We start from the raw sequence: 25,762 nt of genomic DNA on the forward strand, positions 1-25,762 counted from the left end.
CAAGTTATCTGTTGGAGGCCCTTTAACTAGAGAGCAGTTATCTAGATTCTAATATAACTTAAATTTCTGAATTTATTTTTTTCTATTCTAGTCAAGGAATGTAATTGTTGATTAAGCCTTATGAAAATGGGCTATATTTTGTCACTTGAAACAGAAGGCTTTCTGTAGATGTAAATGTTTTATATATACATATACATTTCTGTATGAAATATAGAAATATATGGGCATTAATTAGAAGACACAGAATGTAAAAATGAAACTTCCAATTAACACTATGAAAAAAAGATGTGTATGGAGAAGGGAACGAAGTCAGAAATAAGGTTTCATTAAAAATGGATTCTATCAGGATTTGAGGGATTTCACAGTGGGTAGGGCATATATGCCTTGCAAGTGGCTGACCAGGGTTCGATCCTCTGTATCCCATATGGCCCCACAAACCTGCCAGGAGCAACTTATGAGCACAGAGCAATGAGTAACCCCTAGTGCCACCAGTATGACCCAAAGACAAAAAAAAAACAAACAAAAAAATCAAAATGCATACTGTGAACTCTTCTTCCTTTTTGTGGGTAGCCCAGAGAATCGCTAAAATTTCATAAACAATTCAAGGAAACAAGTTGCTGATATTCCCATATCATAATATGTCACTGCTAAATTCTACAAAGTTAGTCACGAGAACCACAGATTTCACAAAATTTAGCAGGAGAATGATCATATTAAGGAGTTGCACTTAAGGCATGTATCCTGTAATAAAGAGCTGAGCCAGAAGGCCTGGGGGTAGTATCTATAGGGAGAAGGAGAAAAAAATTTCAGGAAAGGAAACAGCATAGACAAGTTTGTTCTTGAAATGAATCATGTAAAGTACTAGGAGAAGGGCATAGACAAAACAGAGAGAAATTATGACAAGTCACTGGACAATTATTTTAGAACTAAGGATGAAATCTGGAGAAACACATAGATAGCCACTTCCCCTGATGAATACAAATGGATGGTTAATAGGAATATGAAAAATGCCTATTATATTTATTATTAGAGAAATGTAAGTAAAAACAATATGATATCATCTCACAAGGAGAGAAAATTTTGTCAAAAAGACTGGAAGTAAGCAGTGTTGGCAAGATGCAGGGAGAGAGTAACCTCTGTTCTCTTGTTGCTAGTTATACTTAGTTTGACCTATCTGGAAAGCAAATTAGTTATTTCTTGGAAAATTTAGGACAGAACTCCTATACAACCCATAATAACACTTCTTGATATCTAACCCACTAACACAAAAATTTTAATTAGAAAGGAGCTATATACATCTATGTTCATTGCAGAACTTAGTAAAATAGTCAATGGTGTGAGTCAATCCAAATGTTTGATTACAGATCAATCGATCAAGAAGTTGTGGTATAGTTCACAATAAAATACTACAGTTGTAAGATAAAATGAAATCATGCACTTTCCTACTATTTGTGAAGTTGAGAGTATCATGCTAAGTGAATTTAATCAGAAAGAAAGGGAGACTTATGGAATTATCTTTCTGATATGTAGGATATAAAGAAAAAGTAGAAGAGTTGATGTACAGGGATGAGTGTTTTGGGAGTAAAAATTAGGAGGCATTTTGGGGATGATGGTGGAGGGAAGCAGATACTCAGATAATAGGTGTGGTGTTAAAATGATAATTATACATTCTGATTATGAATGTGTGTATAAAAATATAATTACTGTACTGTAAATCACAATATATTAGTAAATGTGGTGGAAATGAAAATATATACATTTAAATAAAAATAACTTCTCATTAAAATTACCGTGAACAGTAAATATCATCGAAATATTTTATGATAGTCAAATATTTGAAATCTTAAAGAATATGTATTCCAGTTATTTCAGTTTAATGAAAAATAGAAACTCTACAAATGAGTCTTACCAAAAATCTTATAGTGAGAATAAACAACTCAAATTTTTAGTGAGAGTAAACATGCAAAACAAACAAATAAAACCAATGTATTGATCTAATTCCCCTGTTGAGTAAATTCATCTTTAGGAATAATTTAGGTAATTCATACTCTAAATCTAAAAGAAATGAGACATAACTCTTTTTTTTTTTTTTTTTGTATCACACCCGGCAGTGCTCAGGGGTTATTCCTGGATCTATGCTCAGAAATCGCTCCTGGTAGGCTCAGGGGACCATATGGGATGCCGGGATTCAAACCACCGTTCTTCTGCATGCAAGACAAATGTCTTACCTCCATGCTATCTCTCTGGCCCCGAGGTATAATTCTTAAAAAATTCTTATTTACATCTTTATATTCTCTCAGGATTATACATCACGGGGTTGAGTATAAGAGGAAAAAGAGAACATACTTTCAGGAAAGGAAATATAATAGAGCATTTAGTTTGCTTCCTTAAATCTGGTAGGATGAAGAGTGAATAATAGAAATAGCACCCATAGCTTAAGTTTTGTCTATTTTTCTTTGTGATTGTAAACATTCTTTTCAATACCTATGGCTGGCTTTATCCCTTAAAAAAAAACCCTGCTTACAAATTAAACTTGTCTCACATCTATGCCAGAAGACATGGGTCCCCATATACAATATTTGTGTGTGGTTATCATTTATTTTATATTTAGCCACCTGTGCAACTCACTGTCTCTGAAGTGGATTCATTGAAATCCTACTGGCACTGTAGGACAGAAGCTGCCTACAGCAATAAGGGAGTCTCTGAAGTGGCTGAGGTCATTCCTTACTGTTTTACAGATAGGAAAAATAATTTTGGCCGCAGAACATGATATATTAAAGCAATGGTTTGTTACAGGCATTTTCTTGATTGTATTATTTTCTTGGTTTTTGGTCCACACTCCATGGTGCTTGGGGCTTACTCCTGATTCTGTGCTTTTGGGTCATCCTAGCCGTGTCTGGAATTCCATATGGTGTACTGGGTAATTGAACCCTCATTGGCTAAGTACAAAACAAATACCTTATCCATTTACTATCCATTTAGTTTGAGAAATTATCTTTATATAATCATTCCTTATATCTGTACTTATGAAATATTATGTTAAAGTATTACTTAGGAATCTCTTAACAAATGGATTACTGGGCCTAATCCAGAGAGACTGAAATTTAATTATTCAAGTATCAAGTTAACAGATGCTTTGTAAATCCTAAGTATTGATGTTATTTTATTCTTTTGTTTTGTTGTTTGATTTGGCTATGCTCAGGGCTTACTCCTGATTTTGAGATCGGAAATCTCTCCTCAGTGGCTTAGGGGACTATATGGGATGCTGAAAATTGAACTAGAGTTGGGCACATGCAAGACAAGGGCCTTATTCACTGTACTATCTCTCTAGTCCCCATTTCTTGAAAATTCTAATAGAATTAAAAATAAAAATAAAATAAAATTTTTTAATTTTTAATTTCTCTAATTGCATTAATTTAATTTTCTAATAAATTTAATTTAATTTTTTAATTTTTTAAAAATTTAATTTAATTTCTAATAAAATTAAAAATTTAAGAGATTACTTCATAAAACATAAAATTAAATAAAATATTAAATTAAACTTAATGAAGTAGGATATTTAATAGATTAATTTATTCAAACAGAAAATTTATTAGAAATTGAATAGTTGAATTTCAGTCACAAAAAGGAACACTCTCCTTCACCAGTGCAACAATTCCATCACCAATGCACCCCATTCTCCCTCCACCCACACCCCTGCCTATATTCGAGACAGACATTCCACTTTTCTCACTCATTAACATTGTCTTGGTAGTTGTTAGTGTTCTAACTGCACTCACCCCTCCTCGAGGTAAGCTTCATATGGTACTTAAGGCCCACATCTCTGGGCATTATTACAATAATATCTTTTATTTTCCTTAAAATCCATATAAGTCAGGCTATTCTGTGTGTCTTTCCTTATTACTTAACTCAGCATAATAGTTTCCATGTCTATGTATAGGACTTCATCTCTCCTGATGGCTGCATAATATTTGTATTTGTACCATAGTTTCTTTAGCCATTCATCTGTTGAAGGGCATCTTGGTTTTTTCCAGAGTCTGGCCTATTGTAAATAGTGCTGCAATGAATAGGGTGTGAGGAAGAAATTTTTGTATTTCTAGGATATAGCCCTAGGAGGATCTTTTAGGAGCTCAATTTACAGCTTTTTGAGAAATTTACCTATTTATTTCCATAAAGGTTGTACTAGATGGCATTCCCATCAGCAGTGAATGAGAGTTCCTTTCTCCCCACATCCCTGCCATAACTAATTGTTCTTGTTCTTTGTGATGTGTGGTAGTCTCTATGGCATCAGATGGTACCTCGTTGTTTTGATTTTGCATCTCCCTGATAATTAGTGATGTGGAACATTTTTTCATGTGTCTTTTGGCCATTTATATTTCTCCTTTGAGAAATTGTCTGTGCATTTTTTCCCTCATTTTTTGATGGGGTTAGATTTTTTTTTCTTGTTAAGTTCTGTCACTAACTTGTATATATTAAATGTTAGCTTCTTGTCTGACAGGTATTGGTGAATAGTTTCTCCCAGTCTGTGGATGGCTTTTGTATCCTGGGTATTATTTCTTTTGAAGTGCAGAAACTTCTCCACTTAATATAGTCTCATCTGTTTATCTTTGTTTCCACTTGTATGGAGATTGCTATTTCTGTCTTGAAGATGTCTTTAGTCTCAATGTCATGGAGTGTTTTACCTATGTGTTGTTCTATATACCTTATGGTTTCAGTCTTATATCAAGGTCTTTAATCCATTTGAATTTGACCTTCATACATGGTGTTAGATGGAGGTCTGAGTTTGCTTTTTAGCAAGCAACAGACCAGTTGCTCTAAAACCACTTGTTGAAGAGGAGGCTTTCTTTGCTCAATTTTGCATGTCTTGATCCTTTATCGAATATAAATTGATTGTATATCTGAGGCACATTCTCTGAATACTCAAGTCTATTGCACTGATCTGCAGGTCTGTTTTTATTCCGTTACCATGCTGTTCTAATGACTATAGTTTTATAATACAATTTAAAATTTGGGAAAGTGATGCCTCCCATACTCCTTTTTCCCAAGGGTTTCTCTAGCTATTCTTAGGTGTCTATTGTTCCAAATGAATTTCAGTAGTGTTTGATTAACTTCTTTAAAGAATGTCATGGGCATCCTTAGAGGGATTGCATTAAACCTGTGCAATGCTTTGCGGAGTATTGACATTTTAATTACTTTAATCCTACCAACCTTGTGTCCTCTTATATTTTGAGCAGGGTTTTATAGTTTTCTTTGTATAGGTCCTTCACATCTTTAATTAAGTTGACTCCAAGATAATTGAGTTTGTGTGACACTTATGTGAATGGGATTGTTTTTTTATGTCCATTTCTTCTCTATCATTATTGGTGTACAAGGTCATTGATTTTTGCATGTTAATTTTGTAGCCTGCCACTTTGCTATATGAATCTATTGTTTCTAAAAGCTTTTTTGTAGTCTTTAGTGTTTTCTAAATAGAGTATAATATTATCTGCAAACGATGAGAACTTGATATATTCCTTTCCTATCTCAATGTCCTTGACATCTTTTTCTTGCTTAATCGCTATATCAAAAGCTTCCAACACTATGTTGAATAGGACTGGTGAGAGAGAGCATCCTTGTCTTGTACTAGATTTTAGAGGAAAGGCTTTTAATTTATCACCATTGAAAATAATATTTTCCATTGGCTTGTGATAGATGGCCTTGGCTATATTGAGAAAAGTTTCTTCCGTTCCCATCTAGATGAGTATTATTTTTAATCAAGAATAGGTTTTGAACCATATCAAATGCTTTCTCTGCATCTATTGATATATGGTTTTTATTTTTTTTTGTTGATATGGTGTATTATCTTGGTTTATTTATGTATGTTAAACCATCCTTGTATTCCTAGAAATGAATTTTACTTGGTCATGGTGTATAACCTTGATGAGGCATTGGTTCCTATTTGCCAGACTTTTGTTGAGGATCTTTGCATCTGTGTACATCAGGGATATTGGTTTGTAGTTTTGTTTTCTTGCATCATCTCTGTCTGGTTTTGGTAGCAGGGTGATATGAGCTTCATAAAAACAATTTGGGAGAATTCCTGATTTTTTAATTTCACAAAAGATCCTAAAAAGAAATGGGAGTAGTTCTTCTAGAAAGGTTTGAGAGAATTCATTAGTGAATCCATCTGGGCCTGTGCTTCTGTGTTTGGAATGACTTTTAATCTTTTAATCTCCTCAGTAGTGATGTGTCTATTTAGATATGCTAGATTATCCTGCTTTAACTATGAATGATTTAGGAGTCCAAGAATTTATCTATTTCTTCCAGGTTCTCAAGTTTCATGGCATACAGTTTCTCAAAGTAGTCTCTTATTACCTTTTGAATCTCTGCAATATCTGTAGTGGTGTTACCCTTTTCATTTCTAATCCAGTTTATTAAGTTCCCCTCTCTGTGTTTCTTTGTGAGTTTTGCTTGTTGGTTTATCAATCTTGTTTACTTTTACAAAGAACCAACTTTTGCTTTTGTTGATTTTTTTAATTTTTTATTTCATTGAATTCTGCTCTAAGACTTGTTATTTTCTTCTGCCTACCTATTTTCGGTTCCTTTTGTCAATAATTGTCTAACTTTAAAAGTTGTGCTATTAAACTATTTATGCAGGCCCTTTCTTCCTTTCTGATGTGTGCTTGCAATGCTATACATTTTCCTCTTAGTACGGTTTTTGCTGTGTTCCATCAATTGATAGTTTGTGTCTTCACTTTTTGATCCATTTTGCCACTCACAAAAGAAATTCTTTTTTTTTTTTTTTTTTTTTTTTTTTTTTTTTTTTTTTTTGGTTTTTGGGCCACACCCAGTAACGCTCAGGGGTTACTCCTGGCTATGTGCTCAGAAGTTGCTCCTGGCTTGGGGGACCATATGGGACACCGGGGGATCGAACCGCGGTCCGTCCAAGGTTAGCGCAGGCACCTTACCTTTAGCGCCACCGCCCGGCCCCACAAAAGAAATTCTTATGGATAGGTGATATATTATAAAAAAACTAAATTATATTTTAATAGTTCCTTAAAGCCAAGTTCTACCTAAATAAAAATTGAACTGGCAGGATATAGAGATGTGGATGAGGAAAAAGAAAAGAATAGAGTGTGTACCTTTTATTTTTCTCCACAACAGAATTATCACAAAACATGGAATGTCTCAAGTTGAAAGGAAGAGTCTTAAGGATGTGAAGTTCTTTAATGACATTTTCCCATTTGGAGGTGAAATTTATAAATCATATAAAAATCATCTTGAGAGACTATAGTGGTAATGCAGTGGTAGGGAGTTTTCTTTGCATGCAGCTGACCAAGGATGGATCTCGGCTCAATCCTTGGCATCTTATATAGTCCCCCAAGCCAGGAGTGATTTCTGAATGCATAGCCAAGAGTAACCCCTGAGTGTTACCAGGTGTGGCTTAACCCCCCAAAATCATCTTGAAGATAATAATCAAGTTCTAAAACAACAATTTATCACTTTCTTTTAAACTTGTAAACTAGTTCATTATTTTTTTAATCTTAACTCTAAATAGGTAACATGACTATAATAGTGGCCATGGTTATAGAGTTGCTTACAGCCAAAATACTCATGACCTTCCACTGCTCTCCCATATCACCTATACAAGTAAAGTCATCTTTGACTTGAGCAAGCTTCTTTTGAAATCCATAGAGATTTATATGGTTCTCATCTAATTTAGAATGAAAACAAATAGAAATTTACAGTGGTAGATATAGAGAACCTCCTAATATAGCCTTAATAACAGATGTCTCAGGCTTTCCACAGACATAATAATTCAGGGATTTAAAAATTATTATGACTAATGGAACACTTGTTATGTCAGACATTATTCTAAACACAATGCTCTTTCATTCTCAGAACCATCATCTGTGGTAGACACTGTTATTATCCCAATTTTACTTATGAGGAAAAAAATGAGGCTTAGTAATATTTAACTTTTTCAGTATTATTCAATTTGTAAATGATGGAGCTTCGACCTAATAAGACTAGGTGCCTGATTCCAATGAATTAGATCTTGATCATTACTATATTCACTCTAATATTACTGGCTACACAATGTTACAGAAATTAGGTTTGCTAAAAAGTAAGAACACTTAGGAAATCTACCTTTTCTTGACTCTGTTATTGGGGACAGGTGAATTTATAACATAAGCACTGCTTTCAAGGGCTGGAGGCTAGAAAGTCACCATTCATTTATATTTTTCCTATCTTCCAATGGTTTAACATATTTTATGAAGCTATTGGTACTTTATTTTTCATTACCTTGCCTACAGATTAGAAGGAATATAAGGGAATCATAGTGGGAAAGCATGGTTGACATCCACAGGTTTCAAATGGTATAATTCCTTAAAAATACTCTTTATTCTTTATCCAATTAATGCGTATTGTGTTGTCTAATATAGTAATCCTAATGTATTTTTGGATTTACATCTAAGACTACACTTAACTAGTCCAAACAGCTTGCAAACTAACAGATGTCATGAATAGGGTAGCTGGTCTGATACAGAGGAACATTGCTTCTTCTTGGTACTCTGGATTTAAAATGCTGCATTTTACCTGTTTGTACTAATGCTGACTACCTCTTGCAATAGAAACATTTGCTACTGCAATATGTCAATTTTAGTTTACACTTGAATTGTTTTCCGAGGAACTGTTTGTTAAAGTACCTAGGGATTTATGTATTTATTTATTTTTTGGTAACAACATTGTTTAGTCAGTGCATTCTTGCTAGCATCTTCAAATAACATGGAATCTCAATTTTAAGTGTTAAAAGAATTTTGTACCACAGAAAGTATACACATCAATTACTAACTAATCACATAAATGCCAAGCACTTTCTTTTATATATTTATGTTTGCTCCTTCATAACTTTTCAGAAGGAATGGAACTATTTACAGTCTCTTTGAAGACGCGGAAATAGTTACTTAGAATGTTTCAGTAATGCTTGTGGAGCAAGTGGGTTGTTAAGACTTGATCAAATTCATGTTGTGTGACTCTTAAAACTCTTAATCATTATCTCATCATCTAGTCTAGTGATTCAACATTTAGTGCAAATCACAGTTACCTGGAGGTTCTTATAAAACACAAATTGCAAAGCTACACTCAAAATTTCTCATTCAGTAGAGGTGAGATATACCATGAACATGTCACAAGTCCTAGATCTTGCTGCTATGAGAATCCCGCTGAAAATTGAAAACTTTCAATGTTGTCCAATTATCTCACTTCGTGACCAAGAGAAAATTAAATCTAGAGATTTTACAGTTCAGGTAAACAATCTCTTAGTTATAGGAATGCACATATACTTTATTCCTTTCACATTAAAAAAAAAACGATAATGTTTGGCTAAAGGTGTAGATAAAAAGTCCTCCATCATTAAAAAAAAGATTTTTCTCTTTACCTGCCAACCACTATTATATTTTCTGGCAATGATGTTTCAATATTATTTTTGTTTTTGGGTCACACCCCACAATGCTCAGGGGTTATTCCTGGCTCTATGCTAAGAAATCCCCCCCCCCCCGGCAGGCTCGGGGGACCATATGGGATGCCGGGATTCGAATCAATGACCTTCCGCATGCCTTACCTCTGTGCTATCTCTCCAACCCCGATGTTTCAGTATTTTGGAATCTGAAAAACAGGCCAGATAGCAAATATATTTTTTGTTGTTGCTATATAAATATATTACATTTAACCATTGGTGTCCTCTATTTAAATATGGACAGCTCCATATTATTGAAAGTATTTTGCCTTTCCTGCCTTTAAAATCTTTTCTGTCAATATTGAGGGCAAAACGCCCATTAGTCACATGGAAATATTTTTAACCCCTACAGTGTTATAAATAGATTCCCTCACTGCCCTATAAAGTTATCACTCATCACAATGAACAGGTAGGTAAGCAGAAAAAAAATAGGTTTATTAAGTTTATAAAGACAGTTTGCTACTAGGAAGCCAAGCCAACTGTGAAAGTAAGCATCCAAGTACACTAATATACAACTTTTAAGGAGAAAAGCTTCTGGAGAGAATAGTGGCAGGAGAAAACCGACCCTAAGTTGTAATTAATAGTTTGCAAACCTGGTTGCATTGTAAATTTATTAGAACAACATTCAAAAATCCTGATGGAGCGGTTAAGTGGGTAGGGAGCTTGTTTTTTGGTTTTGAGACACATCTGGTAACTCTCAGGGGCTACTCCTGGCTATGTGCTCAGAAATCACTCCTGGCTTGGGAGACCATCTGGGAGCGAACCCAGGATTGAATCCAGGTCTGTCCTGGGTCAGCTGCGTACAAGGCAAACGCCCTACTGCTGCACAATAGCTCCGGCCCCTAAAAATGTGCTTTTTTTGTGTTGTTTTATTTGTTTGTTTGTTTTAACAAAGATGGTGCTTTATTCTTTCAGAACAACCTTCTTCCCTTGTTTAGGTTGACAGATTCATTAACCATCTTTAAATAAATAGAATGTCATAATAACTCAGTTTGGACTAGACCGCACATCACTTCTAGAGTGCCAATCAGAACTTTAGCTCTAATGAAGGCTTGAAAAATATAGATGACTATGCTTATAAAGAAATGAATGATGCACATAAGAATTTCATTCATTTATCTCTCTTTACTTCACAAATAGAATAAAGTTACACTTATAAAAGGGTATATACTTTTTTTGTACTGAATCCCAACGACAAAAATATTTGTGACCAAGGTCCTTGAATAAAGATATTATAAATACATAAAACAAAATCAGAACAAGTGTCATCCAAAGTGCATTTAGTACATGATTTCTAGTCATACTAAACAAATTCTATATTTAAAGTGTTCCTGGGTCAAAATCTGAAACAAAAATATTTTCTTAACTAAAGACATTAAAATACTAGGAGACAACCTGAATAACTCACCCCACCCCTAGTATTTAAATGTAATTTACAGATTCTTTCAGGAATTCTGACTTGAATCCAGAAAGTAACCTACCTAATTTATTTGGAGATAACTAGAATAAAAAGTTTGTGTGTGTATTTATAGGAACTGAGTCATATGAATAGTCCAAGTTCCACGAGGTTGTCTGTAAATGCAAGAACCAAGAAAATCAGTGCTTTATATCTGAGGCAAGAACAAAAACAGGGAACATGTAGAAGGACAAAATAATATGGATAACAGAGAAAATTTTTATATTCATTTGTTTTTCTGACCTATTCAGGTCTTTGATAGATTGGAAGATGTGTGTTTACACCAGGAAAGTAATCTTTACACAGTTTGCTATTTCAGATTTTACTCTCTTCCCAGAACCTTTGCAGAAACACAGAAATAATGTTCTATTATCTATATAGGATCCCATATCACAGTCAATTTGGTATCTATAATTGCCTTCCAACCTTAACAGCTCACATACTTTCATATCTCTGTGAAAGCACTTAAGGGGTGATTTGCTTTATTGTAATTATAGGCCCTAATAAGATACAGGGGCCTGTGAAAGTATAAAGCAAAAGGTGTCTTTACTTGGGAATTCCTGAAAGGTTTCACTGGAAAAAACATTGTTTTTTCTTTCTAGAGCTGAAAGAGAATGCAGAGGGTTAAAGTGGAAAAATGAATTTACTATGCATAGAATTGAGTTGCCGAGACAGTAAGAATAGCCCTGGCAGAAACACATACATTTAAAAAAGAAGATATCAGCTTCTTAATTATTATTCAAAGTATATTTGAATGACTATTTATCAATAATTCATTACAGTATTTTCTAGTAAATATAAATTAAAAAACAAGCATACAAATTAAAATTAAATTCTTAGAAGCATTGAAAAGAATTATATTAAAAAGACAAAAATTAAGAGATGGAACAAACTTTGTAACCAAAGGAAAATTTTAGCTTAGACAACTTAATTGCTAAAGAAAGGAGATTTTTAAAAAATTAGAAACTTAGTTTTCATCTGATGATATTAGCAAAATTACAAAAAGTATCAGAATGATATAAGAAGTAGGAGTTGGTACAGATACACAATGGAATATTATGCAGCTGTCAGGAGAGATGAAGTCATGAAATTTTCTTATACATGGATGTACATGGAATCTATTATGCTTAGTGAAATAAGTCAGAGGGAGAGAGATATATGCAGAATAGTCTCTATGGGTTTTAAGAAAAATAAAAGACATTTTTGCAATAATCCTCAGAGACAAAAGAGAGGAGGGCTGTAAGGTCCAGCTCACAACAGAATCTCACCATAGAGTAATGAGTGTTCTTAAAGAAATAACTACATTGAGAACTATCATAATAAAATGAATGAATGAAGGAAGTAGAAAGTCTGTCTAGAGTACAGGTGGGGTCGGGGTGGGAAGGAGAGAGAGTTGGGACATTGGTGATGGGAATGTTGTATTGGTGAAGGGAGGTGTTCTTTACATGACTGAAACCCAACTACAATCATATTTGTAATCAAGGTATTTAAATAAAGATATTAATAAAAATGTTTGTCTTATTTCAGTGTAAAAACAAACAAACAAAAAAAACAAAACAACAATAAAAATGAAGTGGGAGTTGAAAAAGACAAGACTCAGGCCAGAAGATAGTACAGCCAAAACTGGTTGGAATCTAGATTTATATAGTCTACTGAACTCCACCAGTAGTGATTCCTGAGCATCATTGGTTGTGACTCAAAAACAGAAAATAAAAGAGAAAGAAAACAGATGGAAAGAGAAAGTGAGAATGATGAAAGGAGGAAGAAAGAAAAAAGAAAGTAAACTTTGAAGGAAAGATGGAAGTGAAGGAAAGAAAGAAAAACAAAGAGAAAGGAAGGAATAAAGGATAAAAAGAAGAAAGGAATAAAGGAAGAAAGAAAGGAAGATAGGAGGAAGAAACAAAAGAAGGAAAAGATGAAGGAAGAAAGAAAAAAGGAAAAGAGGAAGTTTGAAGAAAAGAAGTTAAAGCAAAAAGAAAGAAACAAAGCAAGGAAAGAACAAAAGAATGAAAGAAAGTATAAAGTAGCCTGAGATATAGCACAGCAGCGTTTGCCTTGCAAGAAGCCAATCCAGGACCTCAAGTGGTTGGTTCGAATCCCGACGTCCCATATGGTCCCCAGTGCCTGCCAGGGGCTATTTCTGAGTAGATAGCCAGAGTAACCTCTGAGCACCGCCGGGTGTGCCCCCCCCCCAAAAAAAAGAAAGTGTAAAGTAGAATATGAAAATAAAAAGATGAATATGAGAATAAATTTTAAAACACGTTGTAAAAGTGATTCAATATCAGATTTTCTTGTAGAAATAATCAAATATATAACACTTTAACTTTTTTCAGAAAACCACAAACACTAGCATCCTGGAGGAACTCTGGTTGTTGCAAGCCCATTGTTGCTACCTCTTCCTAAGGCTGCAAAACTTGACATCATACTGAAATCTTGAATGAAGGACAGGAAAAAGCCTTTGTAAATATAGTTAGCAAACTACTACCAATAAGAACAATTTTTCTTCCTTTTAGGAGTGATAGTTATTAAATATCCATTAAAAGTTTACATCTACTGGGAAATAAATCTTAAAATTAAGAGCAAATAATTGATTTCTAAGCAGAATATAAAGGTTCTAAAAGTATGAAGTGGAACAGGTCATGCCTCTTTAAAGTATATTTTTGGATAATATGTTCAGTAACATATTAAAAAGATAATTCAGATTTTTATATAAAATTATGAATTAAAGTTAATTAAATGGATTAAATACCTCAGTATCAGACTGGAATGTATAAATTATATTGAGGCAAATATGGGCATAACTTCTCATGACATTTATCTAACAGTATCTCAATGCCATTGACTTAGCAAATGGAAGCAAAGATAGATAAATAGAACTACATAAAATTTAGAAGCTTCTACACTGAAAGTGAAATTATAAAAATGATGAATAAAATAAAAAAATATTTAACAAATTAGGAGAAACTTGTCGTTTATCTCTCATATGACAAAAGTCAATATCTATTATATAACATAATTATATATTTATGAAATAGAGACAAAAGTAAAGAACCTCATGAAAAACTGTAGAAAAGAGATAAACAGACACTTAAAGAAGACATACAGATGAGTTTTTAGTATCTTTAAAAAAAGAAGGTCTCCACCATGTAGCATCAAGGAAATGCAAATCAAACCAGTAATGATGTCACTTCACCCTAGTTAGGCCCACACACATTATTAAAAAGTAAACAACAGCAATAGCAGCAACAAAAACAACAACAAAAACAAAAAAGAAGCAGTGTTGGAATGAATGTGGGTATAAAAAATAAACAACAGCAACAGCAGCAACAAAAGAACAAAAAAAAAACAAAAACAAAAAACAAGCATGTTGGAATGGATGTGGGTATAAAAAATATTTATCTCCTGTTGGTGGAAATGTCGACTAGTTCAGCCTTTGGAAAACAATATGGACATGCTTCCAAAAAAAATGAGGAAAACTTTCATATATAGGACCCAACAACATTGTTTCTTGGCATGAATCCCATAAGGCCCAAGAACACTATTTTGAAAAGACATTTATGTTCTTTGTTATATTTGTTAAGAACTATTTTCACTAACCAAGATCTGGAAACTACCTGAATGTCCAAGAACAAATGACTAGAAATTATGGAACTTATGCACAGAGAATATTACTTGGCAATAAAAAAAAAGCTGCACCCAAGAAATAAATAAATAAAAAAGCTTACTGTTTCGAATGACCCCAATATTTACTGTGCCAGTGCTGGAGGGAAAAAAAAACGCAAAAAGCACAAAACATTTTTTATCTTTTATATATTATTTTTTTCTTCATTTATTATTTTTATTTTTATTTTTATTTACTATCTACTTTTTGTCGATTTCTTTGTTTTGGTGTGGTTATTGAAGTTGTCCCCATTTATATTTATATTGTTTTTTTTTTCTTCTTTTCTTTTCTTTCTTTAGGTGCTCCGCCATGTTTTTTAACTCAAGACCATGGCTTTTTTTGTGGTGCCTATCGTTATCACTGGAGTGCTCACTGGATATTTGACAATCCTTTTTGTACTGTTGGGGTGTTTCACCTTATTTTTCTCCTTTATCTCTCAAACCGACGATGAGAGCCTCTAGAAGGGTTCCGCCCATTTTCAGCATATTAGACTTTTACCCCAGTTTACTACTTTTCTTTTTTTTCAAATAAAACCACATAACTTGGACTATGTAGTCCTTCCTCCCAGTTAGAGGGGGAAATAAGGGAGGCACCAAGACCAAGACTTCTAAGTAGTAAGCTAGATACAGAGAGGACCACATATTCTCGCAGCCCCAGGGGTGAGGGAGGAAGATATGAGAGGTAGGACGAACACGGAGTGGTAGGGAGGACAAATAGGTGATGGAAACCCCCCTGATTTTATGTAAATATGTACCCATAATATTATTGTCAACAATATATAAACCACTACGATCAAAATAAAAATTATATTAAAGAAAGCTTACTGTTAATAGACTGTGGAAACTTTCTAAGTGATTTTTTTCTTTTGTTTAAATTAATTTTTTACGGCAGTATTATTTTTTGACAAGAAGATAAATGTTTATGTTTTAGGAAAACAAAAATGTCTATCATCAGAGTTTCAACTTTGGAGACAAGGATATAGCTCAGTAGTAGAACAATGAAAATGACTGCTTGTGTGGAGTTCTGGAATCACTCACAAGCTTTGCACACAATAATTAATTAAAATTAAAAAAAGTCATATGAAAAATGACCTTAGTCTCACTTTGAATTAGGGGTTTGAATTCCTTAAATCTATACATGTACCATGGCACTCTCAAATTTATCCGCTGTGTTAGTATGACATGTACAGTGTACTAGTTCTTTTATCAATTCATCAAATTTTACCTTTTTTGTATTTGTCAGCTCTCCCCAGGCATTGATGATAGTCATCATTAAAGTAAATTTTTATCAGGATTCAGGATAAAACACAGTGATAATTAGACATTTTTCTCTCATTCTGCCACTCTGCAGTATTTGAGGATATACATCTGTAAATTCCTGCATAGTATTAGCTGAGAAGTGAAGTTCATGGAAAGTCTAATTGAAATATCTTGTATGACAATGTAAGCAGACTGTGTTTCTGGAAGGTCAGAAGAAGTGCCACATACAGTAATGTGCAAAACCTAAAATGATGGTCATGCTTACTGTGGCTAAAACATTTCATCGTTTGTGCTGATTACAACATATAAGATAGAATCATAGAAAATAAGACAGTGAGCTTCAGAAAATATTGAAGTTGGAATAAGATTAGTCTACTGTCAATATAAAATGGCATATTTTACAAATAAATGTGGTGTTGAGCACTAGCATTTAATTATGCTGTTCTTTGGCTCAAAATTTTATAAATTTTTTCTATTACTTTATTAAATATAAATTATTCTGAAAGATGTGAAGACTTTGGTTTCTGTCCAGTTTTCTAACCTTATTGCATTTTTAATATTCTAGTGTTATATTATCTTACTTATATTCAAGGATAATGTGATTCCTTTATGCCTCAAGGCAATTAAATTTTTCTTTATATATACATATACATAAGTATATATTTTACATATGTGTGTGTATATATATTTGCTTTCTGACTTTTAGGTCCACACCAGACATTGCTCAGGGTTTACTTTTTATTACTCCTGGCTTTGTGCTCAGGGCTCACTCCTGGTGGTGCTCAGAGAATCACAAGGGATACCAGGGATAGAATCTGATCAGTTGTGTACAAAGCAAGGACAGTGCTTTACACACTGTACTATTGCTCTAACCCATTAAGTTTTATGTTCAAGTAGATTTTTTGGTTTATAAGCTAAGGAACAGATTACTATATTCTCAACTATTCTAAAAATAGCTGTGCTAAAACAATGTGTCATTGTTTATTGTATTGTTTTTCTTTACATTGCTATCTAGCACGTTGCTGTCTGGTTGTCCTTACACTAGGTTATGAGTACTCTGAAGAAAAAAAATTCATTTCTGATATCTACAATGCCCATAAGATTACCTGAAATACTGCAAGGGTTAATAAAAAAAGTGAATGAACTCATGAAAACAAATGTATACATTACTTAATTAAAAGGCAAAGTGATGGTAAATAATAAAAATTTTCTGTTTTTGTTTTTCGGTCACACCCGGTGATGCTCTTGGCTATGAGCTCAGAAATCACTCCTGGCTTGCGGTACCATATGGACACTGGGGATCAATTGGAGGTCTGACCTGGATCAGCTGCATGCAAAGCAAATGCGCTACCACTGCATTATTGCTCCTACCCCAGAAATTTTCTTAATGGCAGACAAGATATCAAATCTATGACTCATGCTTCTAAGAGATAAGATTATGCTTATCTCAAATGCATTGTCATGGATTAAAAAAATATAGAAGATAAGCAACTTTTGCATATGGCTTTCCATGATTAAATAACTGGAAGCATATACAAACCCCATGGCAGGGAATGACACCTGAACAGAGCAGTAGGAATAAATAACACACATAGATACAAAAATATACACACATAAATATATATATACCACAAGATCTATGGAAGCTACATAATTATATAATATAAATAAACCCCACAGAGTTTGAATTTATACTTTTTTTTCACACAAACATGTTCTTTAGCAAATAGATATTTCTTGTTTTCTTGGCTTACCTTTAAGTTATGTTTATCCCCCCAATAATGTTATTGAATTAATTGATTTAAAGTTGCTTAGGTTTAATGTGAAGCAGGTTCCATAGAAAGAACATTATAATTTCTTGTTCTGCATTATGATTACTCCAGCAGAAGTCCAGCACCAGTGATAAAAGGGGTCCACCCCCTTAAAAAGACCTGATACCCAAATATAGTCATGTTTGTAATCACATTGCTTAAAGATATATAAATATATATATTTATTGTTATATTTATGTTATATATGTATTGTTTAAACAAATATATATAAATACATATAAAGACCATACTCAATTATTACTGGCTGGATGAACTATAAACTCCCTTTTCACCACCACCACTACCACCAACACCCATAGTGAGTTGGTGTGGAGAGTCAGTGTGGGGAGTCAGTGGCAGTATGAAAAGGCTGTTGGAGAAGCAATCTGTTTCTACTCCTGGCTATGGCTTTCTCCCTCATTCAGGCTGTATCTCTTGAATAGATTATCCTTTACTTTTAATATTTGCTTCCACTTTAACTGACTCTCAATCTGACCTTACCCTGGTCCCAAACCCAGCTTTTTCTCCTTTTCTTTCTCTGTCTCTGTCTGTCTGCCTGTCTGCCTGTCTGCCTGTCTGTCTGTCTGTCTGTCTGTCTGTCTCTCTCTCTCTCTCTCTCTCTCTCTCACTCTCTCTCTCTCCCTCTCCAGGCCTCAGGATTTATCACAGGCCCCTGGGCTCCTCTATTAAAAAAAAAAATTGAAGTATTTTGTCAGAATCTGACTGCAAGGTCCCCACGAACCCCAGCAGTGCGGACCCATCTCTGGCAGCTTGGTTCTGGTAATAATTGTCACTAAAAGTCTAGTTCCCATTCATAACCATAACATTGATTTTTTTAAATCCAGTTTAATCAGCTGCATCCTGTCTGGTAATCATTATTTTCTTTCCTTTTCTAAGAGCTCTTCCTTTTTAGGAGGAAGACTTTAATTTAACATGACCTGTGAATAGAGGCACAGACCAAAAATAAAACAAAACAAAACAAAAAACAGACAACTAAGATAAGAACAAACAAACAAAAACATAAAACTTTAAGAACTGAGACCACAGAAATTTTGCTAGATAGCAAAAGACAAAGTGCTATTAATAAGGAGAAGTTCAATAAAATTTGTTAGAGGAATATTGGGTCTTTGGTAGTGAAAATTGTGGTGTGTGCGTTTTTCAGAGACATGAAATTTTACCCCTAAAACATAGGCAGTTGTGTATACTAATACTAATAAAATAATGCAATACAATGCAATACAATATAATACAACATAATAAAACAAAACAGCAGGTTGCTTTGCAGCTTGTTAACTCATGTTCAATCACTGGAATCCCATATGGTTCCCTGGGCAATTTTTAGTGCAGAGCCAGGAGTAAACCTAATGCTAAAGCTAATGCACTGCTGCATTAGCTCCCAAGTATATATAAACTAATAAAAAAAGGAAAATAAAGGCCTGGACCCTTGGAAGGTAACTTTGATGTAAATAAAGTTTAGCTTTGCACACAGTTCATAAAATATAACCCCTACTATGTTGAATATTAATTATGTTAGTGGGAATTTTTTCATTGTCCTTAATTTTAGGGATAAGTTTTCAATTTTTCAGAGTTGTATTTTGTACTAACTGGGTTTTTGTCACAGATGGCTTACTAGAGGAATTTAGCTTCTATAACTTATTATAGTGAGTTTTTATCATAAATATTTTATCATAAATGTTGTCAATTGATATTTCTTATTTCCTTTTTATTTAATTTTTAATTTATTAAAAGAAAATAAATTCCATAGTTGACATAACTGATCATGTACATTTGTTTCAGGATGACAGAAAGTGAAGTTAATCAAACATAGAAAGAAAATAGAGAATTTTAAAAAAGATGGAAAAAGAAGGGGGGCGAGTTCATTGGCAGTTATATTATATTGGCAGTGAAAATTATTGTTATTTCACATTTTTAAAAATATTTTATTGAGTCTTTGTGATTTACCCATTTCTTTATTAGAAGTTGTTATATCACATTATGAAAGCTTGGAGAAAGAGAGATATACATATGTTTTGTTTTTATTTTTATTTAGTTTGGGGATCACACTTGAAGTGCTCAAGGGTTAGACTTGAGGATATATATAAAATGTGAAGGATTGAACCTGGTCAGCCATATGCCAAACCTAAAAAAATAATATTTTTAAATGAGCAGTGCAAGTGCTTTAAGTTCTTTTGGGGAAACACTTGAATATTTATAATTTTAGATCAATCACACCTACAATGTAGTATGATTTTAGAAATAGACATAACCTAGTGGATTGAAAAGATAGTAAGCAGAAATGGTGCTTGTCTTGCATGTCACTTACCTGGGCTTCTTATAGTCTAATGAGACTGACCAGGAATGATCTCTGAGTGAAGATCCAGGAGTAAGCTGTGAGAGTCACAAAAAGTTCCAAAACATAGCAAAGATATAGCATAATTTAGAATAAATACTTGAAACAAAATATAGAAAGATACTATATTATATAAAATGAGACTTCCAAAAATATTTAAACATGGCAAAATATTTATTGGGAATTATTTCTAACTAAATATCAGGGAATATATAGAGAATATTAAAAAATATTCTAAACAATTCCAAGATATTTCATAGAAAAAGGAAAAGGCAAATAAAGATTATAAAATAAGTAATAAAAAATTAGAAAATTAAACATTGAAAATAATAAAGGCCTGGATTAAGTTTACTGAGCTCAATATTTTCTTTTGGTTTCTTGGTACTGCTCAGGGCTTACTCCTGACTCAGGTATCCTTCATGATAGCGTTATGGGTGCTGGAGATTGAACTTGGGCTTTGTAAGTGCAAGGCAAATACCCTACCCTCTGTACTAAAAATAAATGTGTCAAGATTTTTACATTTTGACATCATATTTAAATATTTATCTTGAAATTTGTAATCAATAACATACCTTTGAAATGAAGTGATCAATTCAATATAATCTATCTTTTTTGAGAGGCTCACAAGCCAGCAGGAATTGGTATAGTGCAATAAAAACAGTTCATATTAAGGAGTTCTTAAGGCTTGTTCAGAACCATAAGACAAAATTATCAGCTGTATGACTGGAATACTATCTCTAGATATTAATTTAATAGATATTAATTTATTTACAAATAGAGAATAACAATAATAATACATGCAAAGGTAGCTTTGAAGGCCATATAAGAAATATTTTTAAGTATTTGGAAATGACTTGAAATAAAATCATAAACATATTATTATTAAAAATTATTTTCCTGTGCTCACTTCGGCAGCACATATACTAAAATTGGAATGATACAGAAAAGATTAGCATGGCTCCTGTGCAAGGATGACACGCAAATTTGTGAAGAGCTCCATATTTTTAAAAACTCAGTGGATGGCCTCTTCAGCAGGGTAACAGCAGCTGAGGACAGAATCAGCATGCTGGAAGTCCCAGAGGCCCAGGTAGGAGATTCCCAGGAAGAAGCAACTATAAAAGACATCATCAAAGAGATACTGCCATAGTTAAAGACTGCATGCAATCAAATCCTGCATGTCCAAAGAGTACCAGCTAAAAGAGACAACAACCCAATACACATCCTAGTTACAATGACAAATTCCACAGATAGAGATAGAATACTGAGAGCAGCAAGATCAAAAAGGAAAATTACATTCAAAGGAGCATCCTTAAGACTCACAGCAGACATGTCACAAGAAACACTCAAGACTAGAAGACAGTGGTGGAATATTGTGACAAGACTGAGTGAAATGGATGCCTCACCAAGAATATTGTAACCAGCCTGACTCACATTCAGGTTTGAAGGAAGGATACATAGCCTCATGGAAAAGCAACAGCTCAGAAACTTCACAGATACAAAACCAGCCTTAAAAAAAAAAAAAAACAAAAAACTGAAAGGTCTACTTTAAGAGAAGAGAGACCAACAAACACAGCAAATTTATTTACATAGGTGACAGTAAATCCTATGACAATCATCTCCCTCAACATCAATGGACTAAATTCACCAATTAAAAGACACAGAGTGGCAAAATGGGTCAAAAAAAATGAACCCAACCTTCTGCTGCTTACAAGAAACACACCTGAATAATCAGAACAAACATAGACTCAAAATCAAAGGCTAGAGGAAAATTATCAATCAAACAACACCCTTAAAAAAGTTGGGGTGGCCATATTAATATCTGTTGACACCAACTTTATACCCAGAAAAGTTGTAAAGGAACAAAGATGAACACTTTGTACTAATCAAGGGATATGTGCAACAGGGAGAAATCAGACTCCTAAACATATATGAACCCAATGAGAGAACAGAAAATTATCTAATCAACGAAAGCAGAAGTTGTTTTTTTGAAAAAATAAATAAGATTAATAGACCATTGGCAAAATTCACAAAGAAAGAGAGAAAGAGAAACCTGATAACCCGTAGTAGAAATGAAAAGGGGGAGATCACGACAGATATTGCAGAGATCCAAAGGGTAATCAGAGACAACTTTGAGAAACTTTATGCTACTAAACATGAGAATCTAGAAGAAATAGATAAATTCTTGGACACATATAACCTTCCACAGTTAAGTAAGGAGGATGTAGCATATCTAAACACCCCCATCACTATTGAGGAAATAGAAACTATAATCAAATGTCTGCCCAAAAATAAAAGCCCAGGCAAGATGAATTTACTAATGAATTCTTTCAAACCTTACAAAAGTAACTACTACAAATCCTAGCCAGGCTCTTCCATGAAATTGAAAAAACGGGAACACTCCCAAACAGCTTTTATGAAGCCAACCTCACCTTGATACCAAAACCAGAGAGAGATGCTGCCAAAAAAGAAAATTACAGACCAATATCCCTGATGAATGCAGATGAAAAGATCTTCAACAAAATCCTGGCAAATAGGATCCAATGCATCAACCTACAATCAAGTAGGTTTCATCTCAGGAATGCAAGGATGGTTTAACATCTGTAAATCTATTAACGTAATACAAAACATCAACAACAAGAAAAATAAAAATCACATGATCATATCAATAGACACAGAGAAAGAATTTGATAAGGTCCAACACTCAATCTTGATCAAAACTCCCAGCAAGATGGGAATGAAAGAAATCTTTCTCAATATAGTTAAGGCCATCTACTACAAGCCAATGGCAAATATTATCCTAAATGGAGAAAAAATAAAAGCCTTTCCTCTAAATTCTGGTACAAAACAAAGCTGTCAGCTCTCAGCACTCCTCTTCAACATAGTACTGGAAGTACTTGCTATAGCGATCAGGCAAGAAAAAGATATCAAGTGAATCCAGATAGAAAAGGAAGAAGTCAAGCTATCAGTGTTTTCAGATGACATGATACTCAGAAAACCCCAAATACTCAACGAAAAGCTTCTATAAACAATAGATTCATATAGAAAGGTGACAGGCTACAAAATTAACACACAGAAATCAATGGCCTTTTTATAAACCAATAATGATAGGGAGGAGATGGACTTCAGGAAGGCAATCCCATTCACATTAGTGCCACACAAACTCAAATATCTTGGAGTCAACTTGACCAAAGACGTGAAGGACTTATACAAAAAAGCTATAAAGCCCTGTTCCAAAAAATAACAGAGGACATACGGAAATGGAAACATATACCTTGCTCATGGATTGGCAGGATTAATATAATTAAAATGGCAATACTAGCCAAAGCATTACATAGATTTAATGCTATCCCTCTAAAGACACCCATGACATTCTTCAAAGAAGTGGATAGAACACTTATAAAGTTCATTTGGAACAATAAACATCCTCAAATAGCTAAAGCACTCCTAGGGAAAAGGAATAAGGGAGCCATTACTTTCCTCAACTTTAAATTGTACTACAAAGCAATAGTTATCAAAACAGCATGGTATTGGAATAAAGACAGACCCTCAGATCAGTGGAATAGGCTTGAGGACTCAGAGAATGTCCCCCAGACATACAAGCACTTAATCTTTGACAAAGGAGCAAAATATTCTAAGTGGAGCAGGGAAAACCTCTTCAAAAATTGGTGTTGGCAGAACTGGTTAGCCACTTGCAAAAAAGCAAAAATAGATCCCCAGTTAACATCATGTATGGAGGTAAAATCCAAATAGATTAAAGACATAGATATCAGACTATATATATATATAAACAACACATAGGTAAAACACTTCATGACATTGAGACTAAAGGCATCTTCAAGGAGGAAACTGCACTTTCCAAACAAATGGAAGCAGAGATAAATAGATGGGAATACATTAAGCTGAGAAGCTTCTGCACCTCAAAAGAAATAGTGCCTAGGATACAAGAGCTACCCACTGTGTGGGAGAAACTATACACCCAATACCCATCAGATAATGGGCTAATATCCAAAATATATAAGGCACTGACAGACTTTCCAAGAAAAATACATTTAGTTCCATCAAAAAATGTGGAGAAGAAATGAACAGACACTTTGTGAAAGAAGAAATACAAATGGCCAAAAGACACATGAAAAAAAATGCTCCTCATCACTAATAATCAGGGAGATGCAAATCAAAACAACTATGAGATATCATCTCACACCACAGAGATTGGCACACATCACAAAGAATGAGAACAATCAGTGCTGGCAGGGATGTGGAGAGAAAGAAACTCTTATCCACTGCTGGTGGGAATGATGTCTAGTCCAACCTCTATGGAAAGCGATATGGAGATTCCTCCAACATCTGGAAATTGTGCTCCCATTCAACCCAGCTATTCCACTCCTAGTGATATGCCCTAGGAGCACAAGAATACAATACACAAATTTCTTCCTCACACCTATTTTTATTATAGCACTATTCACAATAGCCAGTCTCTGGAAACAACCAAGATGCCCTTCAACGGATGAATGGTTAAAGAAACAATGGTACATATACACAATGGAATATTATGCAGCTGTCAGGAGAGATGAAGTCATGAAATTTTCCTATACATGGATGTACATGGAATCTATAATGCTGAGTGAAATAAGTCAGAGGGAGAGAGATAAACACAGAATAATCTCACTCATCTATGGGTTTTAAGAAAAATTAAGGACATTATTGTAATAAGGCCCAGAGACAATAGAGATGAGGGCTGGAACTTCCAGATCACTATATGAAGCTCATCACAGAGAGTGGTGAGTGTAGTTATAGAAATAACTACAATAAGAACTACCATGACCATGTGAATGAATCAGGGAATTGGAAAGCCTGTCTAGTATACAGGTGGGGGTGGGGTGGGATGGAGGGAGATTTGGGACATTGGTGTTGGGAATGTTGCACTGGTGAAGAGGGGTGTTCTTTACATGGCTGAAACCTAATCACAATCATATTTGTAATTAAGATGTTTAAATAAATAAAAAAGAAAAAGAAAAAAGGTGTTTAAATAAATATATAAAAATAAATACAATATTTTATAATTTTATATTATTTTGAAATTAATTTAGTATTAAAATTAATTTTGTAATTTATTTTATATATTTAATAAATAACATGTTTTAATAAACAAAATATTTATTATCATTTGTACACTTATATCAGATGTGGTAGTGTAAATAATGGTTAGATTACACAGGTTTGAATAAAGAAAAATCACCCATTAACTCCTAGCAATGTCACTCTAATACGATTACCTCAACCCTGCACTGATGAACCCACTACCATACTATTACCCCATCTCTACATTGATGACCCATACTTACACACCCAAAATCTGATAGTGGGCAAGTGCCTCTATCTTTCTGATCTTTTCATTTTCTTAATTGTAATATCTAATAGAACCCTCAACCATTTGGTTGTGTGGAATTGATTAAATTACGTTTAATGAGAGAAAAAAATTTTCCTAATTAATTTTCCTAATTTATTAATTTCTATTTTATTTCCTAATTTATTATTATTTATTTATTATGTACAAATCATAAGAAATTCAGACTAATAGCAATATTAGTCCATAATGATAGTTTAAATATTGTCAGATAATAGGTGGAGGTAATATGTCAAATGGTTGAAGTAGATGTTCTGATTCCCACCACCATGTGGTCCCTGGAGCATCATTGAAAACAAGTCCAAGCAAAGTCTTCTAAGTACAG

General features: G+C 33.7%; 1 non-coding gene across 1 annotated transcript; it reads left to right on the forward strand.

The window, feature by feature from the left end:
- The first annotated feature begins 20,932 nt into the window (after window positions 1-20,932).
- On the forward strand, window positions 20,933-21,039 carry LOC126029062 (U6 spliceosomal RNA). Its single transcript, XR_007502718.1, has one exon. It is a non-coding gene; the product is annotated as a U6 spliceosomal RNA (small nuclear RNA).
- Window positions 21,040-25,762: the final 4,723 nt, after the last annotated feature.

This window comes from Suncus etruscus, chromosome 14 (assembly GCF_024139225.1).
Source record: "Suncus etruscus isolate mSunEtr1 chromosome 14, mSunEtr1.pri.cur, whole genome shotgun sequence".
NCBI classification, from domain to species: Eukaryota; Metazoa; Chordata; class Mammalia; order Eulipotyphla; family Soricidae; genus Suncus; species Suncus etruscus.